This window comes from Gossypium hirsutum, chromosome A02 (assembly GCF_007990345.1).
Source record: "Gossypium hirsutum isolate 1008001.06 chromosome A02, Gossypium_hirsutum_v2.1, whole genome shotgun sequence".
In the NCBI taxonomy this organism is placed as follows: domain Eukaryota; kingdom Viridiplantae; phylum Streptophyta; class Magnoliopsida; order Malvales; family Malvaceae; genus Gossypium; species Gossypium hirsutum.
In genome coordinates this window covers 7,814,190-7,826,357 of record NC_053425.1, presented here as the reverse complement: position 1 = coordinate 7,826,357, position 12,168 = coordinate 7,814,190, and the positions used below count along the sequence as shown (strand labels likewise).

General features: G+C 30.8%; 1 non-coding gene across 1 annotated transcript; it reads right to left on the bottom strand.

The window, feature by feature from the left end:
• Positions 1-4,461: 4,461 nt before the first annotated feature.
• LOC121216743 (U2 spliceosomal RNA) lies at positions 4,462-4,657 on the bottom strand. Its single transcript, XR_005912923.1, has one exon. It is a non-coding gene; the product is annotated as a U2 spliceosomal RNA (small nuclear RNA).
• Positions 4,658-12,168: the final 7,511 nt, after the last annotated feature.

Here is a 12,168-nt window from a genome sequence, read left to right as displayed (position 1 = left end):
ATCACATTTATTTCAAGATCACAATTTCATATGTATCATATATTTCCATATACAATTTTACCTTAGCCGAGCATATACATATATCTATTATCAAGGTAATATTAAATTTCAAAACCTTAGTACCATTAGATAGCCGAATATACATAACCCCCATACATATATATCCATGAAACATTTCATAAATATCCGCATAATATAATAAAAAAGGCCAAATACATTTTCAATATGCATATACAAAATTTCCATTTACATTATACATGATTTATAACACATATCGAGTAACTTACTTACCTTATTTCAAATAAGTATTAAGCTATCACATACTTGATTAGTTTAGCTCGTTTTATCCATTCAATCATAGTTATCATTTGTCGTTGAATCATTCAGAATTGGATAGGACACTCGGATAATCACATATATCGTACAATGCCAAAGTCCTAGTCGTGGTTTTACATGTAATCACATATCGATGCCACTGTCCCAGATAGGGTCTTACTCGCACACATATATCGGAGTCACATATCGATGCCAACGTATAAAACATGGTCTTACTTGCACACCTATATCAGAATCACATGTATTCATTAACAAAATTATCATGCACTACCAATGCCACAATAACATTATATAATCGAATATATATCTATGATTCACATTTTAACATCATATACACAAACATATATTATATAGCCGAATATAAACTTGCAACTTATATACAAAAAATCAACATTTTAACGTATGTAGCTCATGTCACCACTTTCAATACTAAAATTCATTCATTACTTTATGATCAAACGTAAATTACTTTCATTACTCAATGTCAATTCATAAATTACTTCATATTATTACAACTATTTATTGATCACGTATATATTAAAAATTTAACCACATGTGTTTGCTTATAAACTTACCTCGAACGATGTAAAACGGAACTTACTTTAGACGATGTAAAACGGAACGGGACGACTAGTCGACAACTTTCGTTTTCTCCCGATCCTAATCCAATTTCTTTGGTTCTTGATCTAAACATATTCAAATTAAGCTCATTCAAACATACTTTCATTCAATTTAGTCAAAAACACATAAATGGATAAATTACCATTTTACCCTTGACATTTACACTTTTTTTACAATTTAGTCCCTATTGCACAAAACACAAAATATAAAAAATTTCACTATACCCATGTTAGGCCAAATTTTACTCATATCCATACAAGTCAATATATTTCATTTATTTCACATCTTAGTCCCTCAAATTATTTTTTTTCAATTTAGTCCTAATTACTCAAAATCATCAAAAACTCCAATACAAAACATGTTAATCTAAAACATATCTTTCATATTTCATCATCAAACAAAATAAATCAAAAGCTTTCAACAATGACATAACTTAAAATATTCACCAAAATCATAAATTCAAACATGGGTCTTGTAGATAACTCAACAACGATCTCAAAAACGTAAAAATTATCAAAAACTGGACTAGTTACATACCTTAATCAAGATCAACCATGGACAAAACCTAAACTTCTTTGTCTTTTCTTTATGTTTTCATATTCGGTCATAAGAAAAAATAATAAACATGGCTTTTAAGTTATGTTATAATATAATATATAATAACATATTATTTAATTTATATATATAACCTAAATTAAAACATTAGATTATTACTTATATTATGTCCATTGCCGTCCAAATGTAAAACCAATGGCATAATTGCATAATAAACACTTCCTTTTATAAAGACACATTCATTTTGGCCCTTTTATAATTAACCACCAAATTTTCATTTTACGCGATTAAGTCCTTTTATTTAATCGAGCATCCAAACGATAAAATTAAATTACAAAAATTTCACACACACAAATTCACACATAATAAACATAGAAACTAATTTTTAAATATTTTTCTGACTCAGATTCGTGGTCCCGAAACCACCATTCCGACTAGGGTCTAAATCGGGCTGTATAGCCGTGTGACTCAAGTCAGTTTCGACCACGGCCAAGACACACGGGCGTGTCTTGTGGCTGTTTGGGCAAGTCAATATGCATGCCTTGTTTCGACACGGCCTAGACACACGGGTGTGTCTAAAACCGTGTGAGGCACACGGTCTGTTCACATGGGCGTGTGGCCAGTGCTATTTTGAAAAATATTTAAGTTTTGAAAAATTTTGTATGTGATCGGTTTAGTTCCGACCCCTTTTTAATGCATGTTTAAGGTCTCGATGACCTATGTAAGGGACTTAATATGGATGTTTGATTTATGATGCTATGAGGTTTATGAATTGAATGTTAAATGTTCTATTTTATCCGGTAACACCTTTAACTCTAGTCCGGGATGGATACGGGATAAGGGTGTTAAAGATGATCTCTTGCTAATGGGAAATGATGCACGGTTACTTAATGAATTCAAGCAGGAGATGATGAAGGTTTTTGAGATGATAGATCTCGGATTGATGTCCTTTTTTCTTGGAATGGAAATTAAACATGCTAAGCATGAAGTATTCATCTGCCAGAAGAAGTATGCCAAGGAAATCTTGAAGAAATTTAAACTTGAAGCATGGAAGGAAGTAAGTACTCCTATGAATCAAAAGGAGAAGTTGTGTAAAGAAGATGGAGCTGATAAAGTTGATGAAGGATATTTTAGAAGTTTGATTGGTTGCTTAATGTATCTTATAGCAACACGTCCTGATATTTTAAATGCTGTAAGTATTTGTTACGATTTATACATTGTGCCAGTGAATTGCATCTCAGAACTGCTAAGAGAGTAGTTCGTTATATCAAAGGCACAAGTAATTTTGGTGTTAAATTCACAAGAAGCAAGGAGTTCAAGCTTGTTGGCTTCTCTAATAGTGATTAGGGAGTTCCATTGATGACATGAGTACATCAGGCTATTGTTTTACTTTTGGATCTGGTGTCTTCTTATGGAGCTTGAAAAAGCAAGAAACTGTAGCACAATCCACTGCTGAAGCAAAATTTGTTGTTGCGGTAGCTGCTGTTAATCAAACTTTGTGGTTAAGAAAATTATTAAGTGATCTTAACCTTAAATAGAAGGAAAACACAAAGATTTTTGTTGATAATCAAGCTGCCCTTGCAATTTCTCATAATCCAGTATTTCATGGGAAGACTAAGCATTTCAATATTAAGCTTTTCTTTTTGAGGGAAGTGCAAAAAAAAGGTAACTTTATACTAGTTCATTGCAAAACAGAGGAGCATGTTGCAGATATCTTCACCAAGCTGCTTCCAGTAAGCAAATTTGAAGTTTTGAGAACAACACTTGGTGTTTGCAGCAACTGAAGCAAAGAGGATTGTTAAAGATTTACTTCAGTTATCTTAATCTACCTAATTTTAGATATAATCATAACTCTTTGATTTGTTTCAGATTTTTTAGAGATTATGATTATGTTAGTAGCCTATTTTTAGTTAGTAGTTGTTAACTTGTTTACTATATAAACACTAGTTTCAATTCAATAAAATATACTTTTTCCATTTCAATTACTTGACTTATTATTTTCTCTTTTCAATAAGTTCTTCTCAGTTCAATTTTTTTCATCATTTTAGTTTTCTTTTCTATAAAATATCAATAATATCAAATGTAGGGTATGGATTCACATATGCGAAACGCAGAGTCGATGTATTAGACAAAGACAACTCGTTATACACTTACGTTGTGATCGAAAGCGATTTTTTTAACAACGTGGTGGAGAAAATCAGCTACGAGACCAAGTTTGTAGTAGTAGCAGCAGATGGAGGAACAAGTACTAAGGTAACTACAACCTTTTACACCATTGGTGACATTCAGATCTCTCCAGACCTAATGCTCCAAATCAAGTTAGCATCCGAGAAGCGAGCCCTTGTTTTGAAAGCGATTGAAAATTATGTGTTGGCAAATCCCGATTTCTGAAACTCTACTTTCATGGCGTTCAAAGTTTAATGGTGAGGTTTGGATGATGTTTCATGTTTTGTCTTACCCAAAAACCGTGTTGGATTGCGTATTAAGTGATTTGTCTCTCTAGATTTCATCATTTCTATTTCCATTGTAATAAGAGTCTGTTGAGTCGTTTCAAAAATATATACTTGAAAGCAATGTTTTATGGTTCATGACAGTACACTGTTATTATTTTTAATAGAAATTGGCAATGATTGGGTGAATTAACAATTTAAGTTAATTATGTTTTGTTGACACTACCCTGCAAAGTCAAATGGAAATACCAAAACAAGAAAATAGAATTACAATTCGCAACATTCCAAGCACATTGATTCAGGGTATTATATTGAACATTATCCAAGGTGTCTACATCCAGATCATTCTCAACGCTCGTTCATGAACCAGATTAGGCCATTACTATCAAACATCTTGCCACAACTAAATAAGTTAAAAGAATAATTCATCAACCAATTATCTTTCAACGATAATCTCATCCCTTGCGTAGATAAATCAAACTTTTAGAACTGGAATTGCGTGCGGTGCGCCAGGCCCAAGCAATAGTGCAAAACCTGAGCGACGCTAAAGAACCCCAGTAGCAAGCTACTGTGATGGACCCTCCCACTCGAAAAATAAATTTAATATCTCGTGATCCAATGGATCACGTATCAGATATTAAACTGATAAGAACAGATACTACAATTGATCTTAGCCAAAAGGCCGAGAAAGGTATGACTTCTTATATCGAGGGTCGGGCTATTTAAAACCTGCTTCTCGCCTGTTCTTTCGTACTCTTCCTGATGTGGGATTTTTGCAAATCAGCTAGAAAAGAGCTGCCTACCGCTGCTCCTATAAAGACTGAACCCTTCCTGAATAGACTGATTCTGGGTCTTTTAGGATTTGATTCAACAATCAGGCACCATTTAAGATTTGGTACTTAGAGTTTTTTAAATTCTACCACTAAGGTTAAAAGATTGACAAATATCTTACAATGGTATGGAAAAATGTTACAAAAATAAAAAAAAAGAAACATGTGACAATTTTTTAAGATTGTTTGTGAAATAAAAAAATACACTCAGTATATCAAATATTAACTTTTTATATAATAAATTAAAATTAAATTTTATATTGAATTACTTTATTATTATGGTGTATTTTCATTAACTAAGAAAAAGGAAATTGACACTGCTAACAAAGACTGATGTGGTAGGTCTTGAGCATTCAAGTTCAAATCTCATGGTACCTCTTAAATGGGAGAAATATGCTTAAGCATACTTGAACCAACGTCTTTCTTATTTTAACAATTGGATTTACATTTTTAAATTTGAAAAAGAATAAATGGACGGAATAAGAACTAAATTTCTTAAATAAAAGTGGATGGACGAAATAAGAACTAAATTTCTTAAATAAAAGTGGATGGACAAAATTCTAAATATAAAAAGAATATAGAAACTTGAAACATATTTTAACTATAATTATATTGTACTTGTACATACATTGTATTTATATTTATATTTGTATTTGTAAAAATTCTCTCTTTCAAAAGAAAATATTACTTTAATTTTATTGGTCAAGTTATAATTATTTAACTATGTAGTAAATAATTTTATATGTCATACATAAACTTTTATGAGTAGTACATTTATGTAATACGATACAATTAAGTAATTAATATATAACTAAAGAAATAGTATATTCAATTTATTGATCAATAATTAGGAAAGTAAAGAAAATTGAAAATTGAAGGTGGTGAAGTAGTATGAATTTACAATATATCAATTTTTTTTTGTATTGTACAAATGTTTACATGTATCAATTAACATTAGCTTGGAAGAAGTGGCAAAATCAACTCTTTCTCCAAGAATTTATTGAGACAATTTTACTTGAATATCTTTCTGACCTAAATAGGATTAGATTTAAACTGTAAATTTTTTAAAATTTTTATCTTAATTATTTTAAAATAAATTTTATAAAAATATGATTTTAAAACTTTTTAGAAATAAGAGATGAATTGAAAATTTTTTATCACTAAAAGTCAAAATATAACAAGTTTAGTGAGACGGATAGAGTATTATAATATTTGAGTTATTAAAAATAAGTTGTATATTTTATTATGCTTCTTAGTTATTATTTTTTAATAATATTATTTTACACTAATTACATAAATTAAAAAACTTAAATGTATAAAATCACGTACAATGCATGTAGTATTAAAAATTAATATAAGTTCATCATATACTGATAGATAAGCAACCTGTCAGTATATTCCTACTTATTTTAACGGAATTTGATCATTAGTAAAAACAAACATCAACATATGACAAATTATTTTGTAATGGTGGCATGTAAACATGTTGTGGATAAACATGCTCCCCCTCACTTCCCCCACTTTTTTTTTTTAATTTCTCGATGTAAACATGTCACTATTTTTAAGGTTTTATTCACTTCAGTATAAATATTAGTGTGTAAAAGAGTTACCAACAAATAAATCTCGAGAATACAATGAAGCTTAATAATTGTTGTGTTTTCAATTGATGAAAACAAGCCACTAAACACTATATAGCAAGAATATTAATTTCTATAATGAAAAACTTCTGTAATAAATTTTTTTATAAAATAATCTATGAATATTACAAAAGGGTAGTACAAAATGAAACTTTCTTTACAAATTTTTAGTGTGTCTTCCAAATGAAATTTCACTTTCATTTATAAGAATTCTTATGTCTTCAAACATAACTATCTAACTAAATGTCCATATGGATATTTGCTTATCTTTGCAATAGTTATAACTATTCTAATAGGTATCTATTTAAATGATCATAACTTAAATAATTAAGTAGAGGTGAACAAAACTCGATTCGACTTGAAAAAACGAATTCTTTTTTTAATTTGAGTTAATCGATTTGGGTTATTTGGTTTTTCAAATAAACTTGAATAAGTGATTCAGTTTCTCAAGATTGACACGAGTTGAATTTTACAACTTAAATAACTAGAATAATTCGAATAACTCAAATTAAAAATTGGTGTAAATACCTCTTAGGTCCCTATCAATTTCAAAATTAAGCAAATTGGTCCATTATAAACAAATTTACAAAAAACTTCAAAATACTCTTCAAATTTTTTCTTATGTTGGTTGTTGACTTCGAAGCATGAAGCAATGAATGCAAGCTCCTCCTGAGCTTGATTTTCTTCAGCAGCTTGAGCTTGATTAGGCTGTTGCTACTGCACTTTGTTTTTACAAATTCTAAATCATGGCCAAATTGCTTACAATTTTTACACTGCACACCAGGTCGTGTCCAACAAAACTTTTTTGAATGACCCATCTTCCTGCAATTCGAGCATGGTGGATACTTTTTCTTTTCATCATCTCTTTTTTACCACTCTTTTGCTTGATTCCATTTCTTCTTGCTTTGGTTGCTTGAAGAACATGGAGTTTCCTTGTTTCTTGTTTGGTAAACACCTTCTGCGTGCCCCTCTTCTCTGCTCGCTCTTCTTTTCTTTTGTACATATAGAGCATTTATGAGCTTTGACAGAGAGATTGTTTTCAAGTCTCTCAAGTCTTCCAAGGACGAGATCTTAGACTTATACCTCTCAGGCAACATTGTGATGACTTTTTCAACAACCCTTTGCTCATTGAATTGATCTCCAAGTAGCCTTATATTGTTGACAATGGTCATTATCTTGCCTACATATTGCTTGATAGTTTCAATTTCTTTCATCTTCAGGTTCTCAAAGTCTCTTCACAGATTCAAAAGTTGTTGTTGTCTTGTCTTCATCGTGTAACACCTCTAACCCGTATTCGTCGCCGGAATAGGGTTACAAGACATTACCGGATAATACACATCACTCACATACATTTATACATTCATAATCAAAATCCATTCAACTCATTCACATTGTCCCTTATAAGGTCTTACGGGACCTTAAAACATGCTTAAAAGAGGTTCGGGATTAAGCCGATAACATTTGCAAACTTTGAGAAACATATAAAATTTTTTAACATTTAAGGGTCACACGCCCGTGTAAACAGGCCGTGTGCCCCACACGGCTACCAGACACGCTCGTGTCTCAGGCCGTGTGAAAATAGGGCATATATACTGACTTGCACCACACGGCCGGAGACACGCCTTTGTGCTATGGCCGTGGGAAAACTTGAGAGGTTACTGACTTCGGTCACACGGTCGGTCACACGCCTATGTGTCAGCCCGTGTGCCACACACGGCCAGTAGATGCGCCCGTGTATTTAGGCCGTGTCAAAATTGTAGGGTATACTGCCTTAATTCGAAAGGGTACCCCAAGGGACACACGGTCGTGTAACATGACTATGTGTCACACACGGCTGAGACAAACGCCCATGTCTTTGCTCATGTTAGGCCATTTGCAAAACAAATTTGCCACCCTTCTCTCATGTACACGTAGCCAACAAAATGGTGTCAAAACAACACATATATAGGCAGCCAAAACATACCAATTCACACAAATATCATGCCATTTATCATCAACCATTTCAAATACTCAACTCCTTATTCAAAACATACCAAATTATTAAGCCAAAATCATCACAAATTGCATAAATTCCAAATGCATTAATTCATCATCTTATCATTTATTTCATGTCACAACACACCATTTAGCCACATCAACAACCAAGGCAAACCTACCCAAAACAAGCCAATACATAAGGCATTATTTATATCACGTTTATCACTTACCAAACACATCACCTAGGCCAACTTAAATGACCAAATACATGCCAACATTTTCTACTAAAGCAAGCCAAATCTCATGGCTATATCAAATCTCAAAATATATCATCAACTCACTAGCCTATACATGCCATATACCATAATTACAAGCATCCAAAATATACGAACAAGTATTTGATAGTGTGATGATGGTTTCCGATGATCCCCGATGTCCGAGCTAGAAAATCTATAAAACATGAAAAGAACACACAAAGTAAGCTTTAAAAGCTTAGTAAATTCATACTAATTATACTCAACAGTTCATAATATACAAATCATCAATTTGAATTTATTAATATCTAAATCATGGTGACCAACAAACTTTCCTCATACTTACTCAAGTATTTATAAACAAGTTCATAACTTCTTCTATTTGGATTTCATGCTTTATATGTACATACTTATACAACTTCATATTGAACTCATACCTTTACGTGATACTGTCGAATACTCGCTATCTCGGACACTAAGTGCTTTTCTGTAACACCCTCTAACCCTTATCCATCCCCGGAACAGGATTACAGGGCATTAGCGGTCTGTACAGTTCAATTATAGTCATTTATTAAAATAAATATTTCTAACCCTGCAAATTAAAACTTCAACCAATACAATTTGCCAACATTCAAATAATCCAAATACACTTAAATATACTCAAATCTTACCAATCTAAAACATTTTTTAACCTATCCAATGAATCTTTTTAAGTATATCACTTACTTTATCAATTATTTCAACTTCATACTATATACCATTGCCAACCATAATTTACTTATTTCATCAATACTTTCACAACCTAGATGACTCTCATAAGACATCCTAGGTACATGCTATTACCAATACTCAACATACTTTACCTCATCGAATTCGGGATCGGCCTGGATGCTGATTTAACGGTCTAGCCTTAACTTAACCTACGCACTGAAATAAATCGAACGCTGAGTATACACTCAGTGGTATTTCAATAATCTGAACACTTAAACAATTATAAAACACATTAATTTATATATATTGAACTATTCAAACTCAGTGAGTATTCAAACATTCACTTTCCAACCAATGTTTTGGTCTACTTTAAATTCAAAATCATTTATTATTTTTCAATAGCAATTAATCAATCAGTAATATTCATTAACAATCAGTCAATCAGAACAATTATTTATTCAGTAACAGTCAGTTATTCGGTAACAATCAATTATTCAATAATAATCAGTTATTCAGTATTAGTCAATTGATCGCTTATCCAGTAATAGTCAATTATTCAATAAAAATTAGATATACAGTAACAATTAAATTATTCAGTAACAGTCGATCTTTCCAGTTCCTTTATTTACCCCTATTAGCATGACTCGGACCTAGACGGATACACGGATCCAACCAACACACCAGTACGACACATAGTGCCTCATCGGCCGATGCCGGAACAGTAACAGTAACAGCAGCAGTACGATACATAAAGTACCTCATCAGAACAAATCCGGAACGGTAACAGTAACAGTACGGTACACGGAGTACCTCATCAGAACAAATCCGAAATAGTAACAGTAACAGTAACAGTAACAGTAACAATATCCGACACACAAAGTGCCGAATCAGTAACAGTAACGGTAACAGTAACAGTAGTCGACACATAAGTGACTGATCAGTAAGTCGGTAAAACCCGTACTCTTCCATATCCTATGGCATGCCAACTATATCCGACTAGCCCGACTAGTTAATAGGGTATTTAATTCACTTTTCAGTTTTCAATTAATTCATATTTTAATTAATTAACTATATATTTTCAATTCAATATAATTCCATTCACTTTTCACTAATAAATATTCAATTTCACAATAATCACATTTTTCTATCAATTTCATCACACTTCCAACTACATATATTTTCCAATATAATAAATATTTATTATTCAATTTCCACATCAATATTCATTTCAATTCAAACATTCACATATATTCATAAATCAATTCAATATAATCAATATTCAATCCAATTCAAATAATCATATCAAAACACCTACTATATATATATTTTAAATAATAAATCCAACAATTTAAGTATTAAGTTCGGATTATAAAAATACAAACTGTAATTTCTGAGCTAACTCCCGTTGTCTTTGTCTTTTTCCTTGCTTAGCTGAGATTTCCCGAGACAACATTAGCTATTAAACTTCCAAGCTTTAAAATCCCTATTTCTTTGTTTTCCTTTCTTTTCTTCTTTATTTCTTTCCTTCCCCTCCTTTTCGATCCACATTCTGTTTCTTTCTCTTTATTTTCTTTATTTCATTTGTTTTGTTTATATATATATAATATAATAACATTAATAAATATCTATTTAATAATCAATTATTACTTTTACATTTGTATAAATATATATTAATACACTTGTATCAATTTATTTCTATACACTTGTCTTTATTTAATTTATTTATCATATAAATATCTTATAACATAATAATTTAATTAATAAATATATTTTATAAATAATAAATATCTATTAATACTTAAATACAAGTATTACAAGTGTATGTATTTTTATTAATACATTTGTATCCAATCATTACCATACATTTGTCTTACTTTTATTTATTTATCATATAATATCAATTTAATAATAATAAATACATTAATACTTTCTTAAATAAGAAGTAAATACATACATGTATTACAAATGTATGTACATTATTTATCACACATGTATTTTATTTTTATCACACACTTGGCACTCACTTTGACTTATTTACTTATTTAATCCCCTCAATTTTCTTTATTCTATAATTAAACTTTCACACTTCATTCGATTTAATCCTTTTATCCATTTATCCTTAATTAAGCTAAATTCACTTCATTAAACTTTAATTAACCACTCACTTAACTTCATAAATATTTTTACTAAATATTTACGAATCCATTTTTCAGAAATGAAGACTCGAAAATACACTTTTCCTATAACCGTAAAGTTCGGGTCATTACACTTTCATAGCCAAAGCTATTTCAATCTCACACATTAAGTGCCACATATAGCCGAAGCTATTTTGATTTGCACACTAAGTGCTTTATATAGCCGAAGCTATTTCAAACGCACACTAAGTGCCAAACATAATCGATTTGTCGTCGTACGTAACCATCATATCATATATATAATTCATGCAATATTAAAGCATTAAAACATAATTGTAATAATGTTTAGCACGTACGAACTTACTTCGGACGTAAAAACGATGAAAGTAGTTAATTAGTCGAGTACTTTGTTCTTGCCTCGATCTAAGTCCAGGTTCCTCTTTTCTTGATCTATATTATAACAATTCAACTCATTTAATCACATAATCTTTCAATTTCATCCATAAACATATATTTAAGCCAATTTACACTTTGGCCCTAAACTTTCACATTTCTTACAATTTAGTCCTTATTTCATAAATACACAAAATTCACACAATTAAATTCAATTACATGCTATAAAAATTTCCTAGGGACCCCTAGTAGCCTAAAAATTTCATTTA